Raw genomic sequence first — 12,474 nt, forward strand, 5'->3', positions numbered from 1 at the left:
GATTAAACCACCGACCGTGCGTTTCCCACAGCGCTTGCTACAACAGGACAGTTGGGTCAGAGTCATCTGCTTTCAGTCTACGAGAGGCTATTCTCCTTTGTAACTTTACTTTCATACATTTTACAATGAAATTATTATTAAGACAAAAAAAGAGAAAAATATGTTGTCAGTAAACGGTTCATAAATCCGCCAGTAAAGAAAATCTACGTGGGACGGCAGCCACGGTGGGGGTGATACTGCCGTAGCCTGTGCCATTTATTTACATTTGCCGAATGAGCACGCCCCTGAAGTAAAGGGAGCTAGGGATGTTGGTGGGTAGGTAGAATGAGAAGTAGAGTTACAAGGCACACAATTGCAGGTAGAGAGTAACTGTGAGAAGGACGGACTGCATTAAAGTACAGTACTAACGATGGGTAAGTGGGAGAATGACATGATGATAAAAAAAAATACAGATATGGGCAGGAAAGAGGAACGGAAGAAAAAGGAGAATCAATAGAATGAATGACGGGGTAAGGAGTGATAAGCCACTGGAATACATATCCTACGAAAACCTTGGAGAAAATAAGGACGCACTATAAAACCACACTGCATTACCTTCTCGCTAAACCATGATTGTAGAAACACATTTAACCACTTAACTGACGATTTTTCTGTTCAAAGCCGTTCATAACATTTAAAAAAAAAATGTTTTAGTCAATATAGATTAAAAAGTATTTTTTTTTTAAATATTTGAATATTATATTATGCACAGCTGCAGAACGGATCTCCTTGTCAAAAACTGGGTGAGACAGTAGCGGCGAGGTCGCATGGGATCTGGCCATGCCCGTTAGGTGGTTAAACTGCTGTTGAGGATGCACCTGGAAACAAGACAGAGGAGAGGGGAAGGATATCTGTCTGAGATCAGTACCAGTCTATTTACTAACGTCTAAACGGCACAACCTCGCCATCTAGTGGTTAGAGGCTGCATAAGCTTCATCAATTATATCCGTGATCTTGATCATTGTTGCAAGAAAGAAGCATTTGTGTCAAAATAAGCATCATTTTGTATGCGGCGCAATGTAGCACCTCGGTGTCTATTGTTATTGTGTCAAAACGTAGTCTCTCTGCATTTTTTACATGAATGAGAATAGCAGGTGACACTTTATTTACGCATAGAGCAAAGATGATGTTACACACAATTCACAAACTAATACATGTCCTGTATATTGGGCCTAATTCTGAGTTGATCGCAGCAGCAATTTTTTTAGCAGTTGGGAAAAACCATGTTGCACTGTAAAACCCCACTGGTACTAGGTATGCAACAACCACAGTCAGTGGCGTAACTAGAAATTTTTCTCCCCCAAGCCAAAAAATTCTTCGGCGCCCCCCCCCCCCCCCCCCCCCCCCCCTTCATGCTCCATAATTGGGAGCAAGAAAGGGATAAATATGTGCGCGCCAAAAAAGGGGCGTGGTTTTGTTGGAGTGGGCGTGGTTTCACATAAAGGGGCGTGTCATTGCAGGAAAAGACTACCTTATACCCCAGTTTTGCAACCTGCACGCCCATACGTTGGCCACCACAGGAAAGAAAAATAATCCTGATTCATGCCCCTTACATTATTTGTCATTTTTCCTCCTTATAGTAATGCCCAGTATACATTATGCCACATACTGCAATGGCCCTTAGACATAATGCCGCACACAATAATGCACGACACAATATGCACACACTGTAATGCCCCCGACACATTATGCCACACACCGTAATGTCTGTGACACATTATGCCACACACCGTAATGCCTGTGACACATTATGACAGGAATCGCAATGCCCGTTATACATTATGCTACACACTGCAATGCCCCTGATACATTATAGCACATACAATGTCTGTGACACATTATGACACACACCGCAATGTCCGTGATACATTATGCCACACACTGCAATGCCCGATACATTATAGCACATACAATGCCTGTGACACATTATGCCACACACTGCAATGACCTTGAGACATTATACCACAATGCCCGTGATATAGTATACCATACACCGTAATGCCTGTGACACATACCGCAATGCCCTGCCCGTTATACCCTATGCCACACATCGCAATGCCCGTTATGTATTATGCCACACTGCACTGACCCTGAGACATTATACCACATACCACAATGCCCGTGATATAGTATACCACACACCGTAATGAATGACACATTATGACACACACCGCAATGTCCGTGATACATTATGCCACACACTGCAATGACCCTGTGACATTATACCACATATCACAATGCCCACGATATAGTATACCATACACCGTAATGCCTGTGACACATTATGACACACACCGCAATGTCCGTGATACATTATGCCACACACCGTAATGCCCATTACACATTAAGTCCTACAGTAAGGCTTCTAATTACTTTTCAATTACCTGCTCGTTGTCAGGGGTTTCATGCACTGGGTGTCATGCTCGTTGCCAGGGGTTTCATGCTCTTGGTTCCATGCACGGTGCCAGGGGTTTTCATGCTCAGGGTGTCATGCTCGTTGCCAGGGGTTTCATGCACTGGGTGTCATGCTCGTTGCCAGGTGTTTCATGCACTGGGTGTCATGCTCGTTGCCAGGTGTTTCATGCACTGGGTGTCATGCTCGTTGCTAGGAGGTAGTCCTTGTTGCTAGGGCTGTGCTCCCAGTGCCACATATGTCCCCAGTGCCAGATATTCCCCCACGGTGCCAGGTTCTTACATGCCCCAGTGCCAAATATAGTCGTCCCCTCCATGTGCCAGGTACACATATACCCCCCCAGTGCCACATATGCCCCCAGTGCCAGATATTCCCCCCCAGTGCCACATATGCCCCCAGTGCCAGATATGCCCCCAGTGCCATATATTCCCCCCAGTGCCAAATATGCCCCCAGTGCCAGATATTCCCCCCCAGTGCCAGATATTCCCCCCGTGCCATATATGCCCCCAGTGCCAGATATTCCCCCCCAGTGCCAGATATTCCCCCCGTGCCATATATGCCCCCAGTGCCAGATATCCCCCCCAGTGCCATATATGCCCCCAGTGCCAGATATTCCCCCCCAGTGCCATATATGCCCCCAGTGCCAGATATTCCCTCCAGTGCCAGATATTCCCCCCAGTGCCATATATGCCCCAGTGCCAGATATCCCCCCCCAGTGCCATATATGCCCCCAGTGCCAGATATTCCCCCCCAGTGCCATATATGCCCCCCGTGCCATATATGCCCCCAGTGCCAGATATCCCTCCCCTAGTGCCATATATGCCCCCAGTGCCAGATATTCCCCCCCAGTGCCATATATGCCCCAGTGCCAGATATCCCCCCCAGTGCCAGATATTCCCCCCAGTGCCATATATGCCCCAGTGCCAGATATCCCCCCCCAGTGCCAGATATTCCCCCCAGTGCCAGATATTCCTCCCCCTGTGCCATATATGTCCCCAGTGCCAGATATTTACCCCCCCCCCCGTCGCTTTTTGGAGGGACACGGAGGGCACAGCTCGTCTCTCCTGTGTCCCTCCTGCTGCATCATCTCCGGCGGCCGCGGGTCTAATAGGGGGAAGTGCCGGTTCGTGAGCCAATTAGAGCTCACGGACGGCACTTCCCCCTATTAGCCGCCGGAGATGATGCAGCAGGAGGGACACAGGGGGGCGCGCTGTGTGCCCTCCGTGTCCCTCCAACAAGCAGCGGAGGGAAGGAGACTGCAGACTGACATGCGGACGCTCGTCCGCATGTCAGTCTGCTGTAAATCAGTGGCGCCCCCGCAGCCCCTCGCCCCAAAGCCACCGCGAGGACTGCGGGGGCAGTAGTTACGCCACTGACCACAGTCACTGTGTATAGTGCATCAGACTTACTCTGCCCCGGCTTGTACAGCACTGCAGGAGGGGCAGATATAACATGTGCAGAGAGAGTTATATTTGGGTGGGGTGTATTCAAACTGAAATCTAAATTGCAGTGTAAAAATAAAGGCAGCCAGTATTTACCCTGCACAGAAACAAATAACCCACCCAAATCTAACTCTCTCTACAAATGTTATATCTGCCCCCCCCCCCCCCCCTGCAGTGCACATGGTTTTGCCCAATTGCTAACAAACTTGCTGCTGCGATCAACTCAGAATTACCCCCATTATACGGATGTCATTCCTCTTAGGGGATTCTACTAGCAGCTTATGTCACGCTGTAGAAGGACATCCTAGTACTGAAATAAAGTTTACTGAGCTCATGTCAGATGTTATTTACTTAACATGTGGGTGTAGATTAGGGGTGGGCAACATGCGGCCCGCGAACCGATTCTGCCTGGCCCGCTGTCCCATACCACTGTGCAATGACAAGCGGCCCGGCTGAGCCGCTTGTCACTGCGCTACGAAGCTCCGAGATGCGGCGCCGCTGAGGAAATACCCGGTCTGCTGACCGGGATTTCCTCTGTGACATCAGGCGCTGGGCGGCATAGGGGGCGGAGCCACGGCAAGAGTGCAGAGGGCAGCGGGTAGCAGCAGCGGCTCTGCGCAGCGCAGCGGATCTGGCAGAGAAGGCGGTGGATAATCTGGGCAGCAGATCTGCCACAGTGAAATAAAAACATCAAAGGTAAAGCTGCTATATGGGTCCGGGGAGGGGGGGGGGGGGGGGGGAGGGGAGGGGAGGAGGGGGAGAGAAGGAGGAGGGAGAGAGGAGAGGAGGGGGGGTAGAGACTGCTGTATAGGTTCAGGGAAAGGGAAGTAGAGACTGCTGTATAGGTTCAGGGGAGGGGGTGAAGGGGTGTAGTGACTGCTATATGGGTTCAGGGGTGGGGGAGGGGGGGTAGAGACTACTAAATGGGTTTAAGGGAGAGGGGAGGTTTGAGACTGCTATGTGGGTTCAGGGAAGCGGGTGGGGGGAGCTAGTAACCAGCTGTGAATACGATTGATAACAGCATTACACAGGATGCTGTTTGTTTGTTTGTTTTCAGCAGTTTTTTATTTTTATTTTTTTATTACTGGATGTGTTTTTTAAGCCCAGTACCCACGGGCCGATTTGGGAGAGATGTGTGCTGAGCGAACCGCTCAGCACACATCTCTCCTGCCGCTCAGCACAGCGCGATCTGTGCTGAGCGTGCGGGGGGAGACGGGGGGGGGGGGGGGGCGCTCATTTCACCCAGCGGGTGAAGTGAGCGACCCGCTAGATTGGCCTGTAGGCCAATCTAGCAGCAGCGATAGCGATGTGCGGGGCCGCGCATCGCTATCGCTGAGGGGGCTACACACGGAGCGATCATGCCGATATTCTAAGCAATCTAGTCAGATTGCTTAGAATATCGCTCCGTGAGTACCCCCCTTTAGACATTTGTATTTTGCATGTAAAAAACTACGTATGCGGTGTAATGTATATTGTGGTGTGTGTGTTTTTATAGATATATATATATATATATATATATATATATAATACTATGTTTTTATAGTTATAGTTTATATATATATATATATATATATATATATATAAAACTATGGGCCTAATTCAGACCCGATCGCTAGGGTGTGATTTTTGCACTGCTACGATCAGGCAGTCGCCGCCTACAGGGGGAGGGGGTAATCGCTGTGCAGGGGAGCGATCGCATGTGCAGGAGAGCTGCAGAAACAGAAGTTTGTGCAGTCTCTGCACAGCCCAGGACCTACTCTTCCAATGCGATGATCGGGGCCGGAGCTGACGTCAGAAACCCTCCCTCCAAACGCCTGGTCCCTCCTGCATTTTTCCGTGCACTCCTCTAAACCGGTCAGTTGCCACCCACAAACGGCCTCTTCCTGTCAATCACCTTGCGATCACCTGTGCGATCGCTTTGTTCGCACCATCCCATCACTGCCTGACGCTCCCCAGCGCGGCGGACCGATGTGCCTGCGCACTGCAATGCATGCGCAGTTCAGACCCGATCACCCGCTGTGCGAAAATACACAGCAGCGACCGGGTCTGAATTGGGCCCTATAACGGGTCTTATTTTGCAGCAACTGCTGACTAAGGGGCTGATTCAGACCTGATCACTGTGCTGCAAATTTTGCTGTCCTGCGTTCGGGTAGTCGCCGCCCCCAGGAGGAGTGTAAATTCACCCGTGCAAGTGTACGATCGTATGTGTACGCAGAGCTGCAAAAATCTACTTTGTGCAGTCTCTGTGCAGCCCAGGACTTACTCCTACAAATATTTGTTATTCATATTAGTCCCCACCCTTGTGTGTGGCCCTCGAACATTCACTGGAAGTGTTAAGCGGCCCCCCAGCTGAAATAATTGCCCACCCCTGGTGTAGAGTCAGCAAATATTTTTTTTTTATAAATTAAGAAAATCCAGGACTGGATAGACAAAGAATGATTGATGTCTGATCACTGTAATAATGAAATGGCTTAACAAGAATATGATAGAAAATAGCTGGGCGTATATTCATAAGTATGGACTATAATGCTATAAGACAGCGCTGTATTAACATCCAATGCTTGTACAAGTTCTAACCATGAGGAAGCACAACGCCCTGCTTCATGAATAGTATTTTCCATTGATATTTGAATTGGGCGGGGGGGGGGGGCGCATGTCCCCTCAGTACCTGGGCCCCGTGAATGTTACTGCCCCTGAGAACAGCACCTGTGGCCAAGCCATAGGCACCTCAACAGTCCAGGGTACTGAGCCACTAGCAGTAGGCGTAGGTGCACTGCCTCCATCAGCTGCAGCAGTAGAGACTCTCACCACCATCACATAACCTTCCACCCATTCAGGCTCCATCATACACTACTTTAAAGGGAGAAAACTAGAGAGTAAGGTGAGTTTCAGTGAAAAACACAATATAGAAGTTTCACAGGCAAAAACTTCAGACTGATCCCTCAAACTGGGGATGTTTCTCATTCAATGGACATCCATACCTAAAAAAAAAAGCCATTTCCATTCTATGCAGAAATTGTGATACAGTAGTTGCTCTCCTTTCCTACGTCTGCTGGCGTCACTCCTGCTACGTACACCAGGAAGCAGAGACGATGTCTGGAGAAGGAATCCATTGCGCGTGTGCAAACTATGGGCCTAATTCAGACCTGATCACAGCAGCAACATTGTTCTCTAATGGGCAAAACCATGTGCACTGCAGGTGGGGCAGATATAACATGGACAGAGAGAGTTAGATTTGGGTGGGGTATGTTCAAAGTCAAACATAAATTGCAGTGTAAAAATAAAGCCGCCAGTATCTACCCTGCACAGAATCAATATAACCCACCCAAATCTAACTCTCTCTGCACATGTTATATCTGCCCCACCTGCAGTGCACATGGTTTTGCCCATTAGAAAATAATTTTGCTGCTGCGTACAGGTCTGAGTAAGGCCCAATAGCTATCTATTGTACATGTGCACTAGCATACTATAGATGGTTAAGCCATCAAATGGTTAGCTGGTGATGGTTAGATGCCATCACAAGGCATGTTTTGATGTCAACAATGAACTATTTAATGGCGCCCTTCCAATGGCTATCTCTACCTCAAACAGGCCAACCCCTTCCTTAAGTAACCTAAACCTGTCCACCAGTGACTGGAAAGAGGGACTACACTGGCAGTATAATTCCCCTCAAGCTCATACTTATTGCTTAAGTGGCCCTGTTAAATTGTGTTCTATATCAGTTCAATGATGTGCTCCATATGGGAGAGCAGGACACATCAGTTTTCGCTGCCACAGCTGAATGTCCACGTGTTCACATCAGATCAGATCATCAGATCAGTACACCATGGAGATCAATGCAGTTCCAAATGACATTCCTGGGTGGCAACAGGGGAGTTTGCTTGAGTCAGTGGATGTATCAGGGGAGTGCTGTGGTGTCAGGGACTGCGTCAAAAGATGCAGTTCAATTGACATCGGCAGTCTAATACCATTGGCTATTCTGAACGGGATCCGGTCTGAAGATCGACAGTGTCTAGGTTGACAATGTTTAGGTCGACCACTATAGGTCGACAGTCACTAGGTCGACATGGATGGAAGGTCGACAGGGTTTCTGGGTCGATATGTGCTAGGTCGACAGGTCTAAAGGTCGACATGAGTTTTTCACATTTTTAAAAAAAAATTTCATACTTAACGATCCACGTGGACTACGATTGGAACGGTAAAGTGTGCCGAGCGAAGCGGTAGCGGAGCCAAGGCACCATGCCCGAAGCATGGCGAGCGAAGCGAGCCATGCGAGGGGACGCGGTGCACTAATTTGGGATCCCGGTCACTCTACGAAGAAAACGACACCCAAAAATAATAATCCTCATGTCGACCTTTAGACCTGTCGACCAAGCACATGTCGACCTAGAAACCCTGTCGACCTTCCATCCATGTCGACCTAGTGACTGTCGACCTATAGTGGTCGACCTAAACATTGTCGACCTAGACACTGTCGATTTGATGAACCACACCCATTCTGAACAACCATGCACAGATTGAGTCAGACTAGCAGGATTACATGCACATTGAGACTGAGGGGCAGATTTATTAAGCCTGGTGAAGTGATAAAGTGGAAGGTGATAAAGTACCAACCAATCACCTCCTAACTCCATGTTACAGGCTGGGTTTGAAAAACGACAGTTAGGAGCTGATTGGCTGGTACTTTATCACCTTCCACTTTATCACTTCACCAGGCTTAATAAATCTGCCCCTGAATTACACTGATGGAAGTAAAGCTATGAAAAACAAATGCAAGATGGGTTTATTGTTCTTATTCTGCTAGAAGTAGCATATAGTGTTGAAACCTCAAAAAAAGAAAGAAAAAACCCACTGATTCAGCCTGGACAGTTCCTTATTATAGGGTTGCTAGTGAATATCCCCGCCCCCTGCCCTCAATAGAAAGCCTAATGTAGGTTATTAATGTTCAGCATTTTATTAGAGATGAGCGGGTTCGGTTTCTCTGAATCCGAACCCGCACGAACTTCATGTTTTTTTCACGGGTCCGAGCAGACTCGGATCCTCCCGCCTTGCTCGGTTAACCCGAGCGCGCCCGAACGTCATCGTGACGCTGTCGGATTCTCGCGAGACTCGGATTCTATATAAGGAGCCGCGCGTCGCCGCCATTTTCACACGTGCATTGAGATTGATAGGGAGAGGACGTGGCTGGCGTCCTCTCCATTTAGATTAGGGTTGAGAGAGAGAGAGAGAGATTGACCTGAGGCTGTGATACTGTAGAAGAGAGTGCAGAGTTTAGTGACTGACGACCACAGTGACCACCAGACAGTGCAGTTGTTTGTTTTATTTAATATATCCGTTCTCTGCCTGAAAAAAACGATACACACAGTGACTCAGTCACATACCATATCTGTGTGCACTGCTCAGCCCAGTGTGCTGCATCAATGTATATATATATCTGACTGTGCTCAGCTCACACAGCCTATAATTGTGGGGGAGACTGGGGAGCACTGCAGTGCCAGTTATAGGTTATAGCAGGAGCCAGGAGTACATAATATTATATTAAAATTAAACAGTGCACACTTTTGCTGCAGGAGTGCCACTGCCAGTGTGACTAGTGACCAGTGACCTGACCACCAGTATATATAATATTAGTAGTATACTATCTCTTTATCAACCAGTCTATATTAGCAGCAGACACAGTACAGTGCGGTAGTTCACGGCTGTGGCTACCTCTGTGTCGGCACTCGGCAGCCCGTCCATAATTGTATATACCACCTAACCGTGGTTTTTTTTTCTTTCTTTATAGTCATACTAGTTACGAGTATACTATCTCTTTATCAACCAGTCTATATTAGCAGCAGACACAGTACAGTGCGGTAGTTCACGGCTGTGGCTACCTCTGTGTCGGCACTCGGCAGCCCGTCCATAATTGTATATACCACCTAACCGTGGTTTTTTTTTCTTTCTTTATGCATACATACTAGTTACGAGTATACTATCTCTTTATCAACCAGTCTATATTAGCAGCAGACACAGTACAGTGCGGTAGTTCACGGCTGTGGCTACCTCTGTGTCGGCACTCGGCAGCCCGTCCATAATTGTATATACCACCTAACCGTGGTTTTTTTTTCTTTCTTTATACATACATACTAGTTACGAGTATACTATCTCTTTATCAACCAGTCTATATATTAGCAGCAGACACAGTACAGTGCGGTAGTTCACGGCTGTGGCTACCTCTGTGTCGGCACTCGGCAGCCCGTCCATAATTGTATATACCACCTAACCGTGGTTTTTTTTTCTTTCTTTATACATACATACTAGTTACGAGTATACTATCTCTTTATCAACCAGTCTATATATTAGCAGCAGACACAGTACAGTGCGGTAGTTCACGGCTGTGGCTACCTCTGTGTCGGCACTCGGCAGCCCGTCCATAATTGTATATACCACCTAACCGTGGTTTTTTTTTCTTTCTTTATACATACATACTAGTTACGAGTATACTATCTCTTTATCAACCAGTCTATATTAGCAGCAGACACAGTACAGTGCGGTAGTTCACGGCTGTGGCTACCTCTGTGTCGGCACTCGGCAGCCCGTCCATAATTGTATATACCACCTAACCGTGGTTTTTTTTTCTTTCTTTATACATACATACTAGTTACGAGTATACTATCTCTTTATCAACCAGTCTATATATTAGCAGCAGACACAGTACAGTGCGGTAGTTCACGGCTGTGGCTACCTCTGTGTCGGCACTCGGCAGCCCGTCCATAATTGTATATACCACCTAACCGTGGTTTTTTTTTCTTTCTTTATACATACATAGTAGTTACGAGTATACTATCTCTTTATCAACCAGTCTATATATTAGCAGCAGACACAGTACAGTGCGGTAGTTCACGGCTGTGGCTACCTCTGTGTCGGCACTCGGCAGCCCGTCCATAATTGTATATACCACCTAACCGTGGTTTTTTTTTCTTTCTTTATACATACATACTAGTTACGAGTATACTATCTCTTTATCAACCAGTCTATATTAGCAGCAGACACAGTACAGTGCGGTAGTTCACGGCTGTGGCTACCTCTGTGTCGGCACTCGGCAGCCCGTCCATAATTGTATATACCACCTAACCGTGGTTTTTTTTTCTTTCTTTATACATACATACTAGTTACGAGTATACTATCTCTTTATCAACCAGTCTATATATTAGCAGCAGACACAGTACAGTGCGGTAGTTCACGGCTGTGGCTACCTCTGTGTCGGCACTCGGCAGCCCGTCCATAATTGTATATACCACCTAACCGTGGTTTTTTTTTCTTCTTTATACATACATACTACTACGACATCTCTTTATCAACCAGTCTATATATTAGCAGCAGACACAGTACAGTACGGTAGTTCGCGGCTGTGGCTACCTCTGTGTCTGCACTCGGCAGGCAGTCCGTCCATAATTGTATACCACCTAACCGTGGTTTTTTTTTCTTTCTTCTTTATACATACATAGTTACATAGACATCTCTTTATCAACCAGTCTATATTAGCAGCAGACACAGTACAGTACGGTAGTTCACGGCTGTGGCTACCTCTGTGTCTGCACTCGGCAGGCAGTCCGTCCATAATTGTATACCACCTAACCGTGGTTTTTTTTTCTTTCTTCTTTATACATACATAGTTACATAGACATCTCTTTATCAACCAGTCTATATTAGCAGCAGACACAGTACAGTACGGTAGTTCACGGCTGTGGCTACCTCTGTGTCTGCACTCGGCAGGCAGTCCATAATTGTATACTAGTATCCATCTCCATTGTTTACCTGAGGTGCCTTTTAGTTGTGCCTATTAAAATATGGAGAACAAAAATGTTGAGGTTCCAAAATTAGGGAAAGATCAAGATCCACTTCCACCTCGTGCTGAAGCTGCTGCCACTAGTCATGGCCGAGACGATGAAATGCCAGCAACGTCGTCTGCCAAGGCCGATGCCCAATGTCATAGTACAGAGCATGTCAAATCCAAAACACCAAATATCAGAAAAAAAAGGACTCCAAAACCTAAAATAAAATTGTCGGAGGAGAAGCGTAAACTTGCCAATATGCCATTTACGACACGGAGTGGCAAGGAACGGCTGAGGCCCTGGCCTATGTTCATGGCTAGTGGTTCAGCTTCACATGAGGATGGAAGCACTCAGCCTCTCGCTAGAAAAATGAAAAGACTCAAGCTGGCAAAAGCAGCACAGCAAAGAACTGTGCATTCTTCGAAATCCCAAATCCACAAGGAGAGTCCAATTGTGTCGGTTGCGATGCCTGACCTTCCCAACACTGGACGTGAAGAGCATGCGCCTTCCACCATTTGCACGCCCCCTGCAAGTGCTGGAAGGAGCACCCGCAGTCCAGTTCCTGATAGTCAGATTGAAGATGTCAGTGTTGAAGTACACCAGGATGAGGAGGATATGGGTGTTGCTGGCGCTGGGGAGGAAATTGACCAGGAGGATTCTGATGGTGAGGTGGTTTGTTTAAGTCAGGCACCCGGGGAGACACCTGTTGTCCGTGGGAGGAATATGGCCGTTGACATGCCAGGTGAAAATACCAAAAAAATCA

This window comes from Pseudophryne corroboree, chromosome 12 (genome assembly GCF_028390025.1).
Source record: "Pseudophryne corroboree isolate aPseCor3 chromosome 12, aPseCor3.hap2, whole genome shotgun sequence".
Lineage (NCBI taxonomy): Eukaryota > Metazoa > Chordata > Amphibia > Anura > Myobatrachidae > Pseudophryne > Pseudophryne corroboree.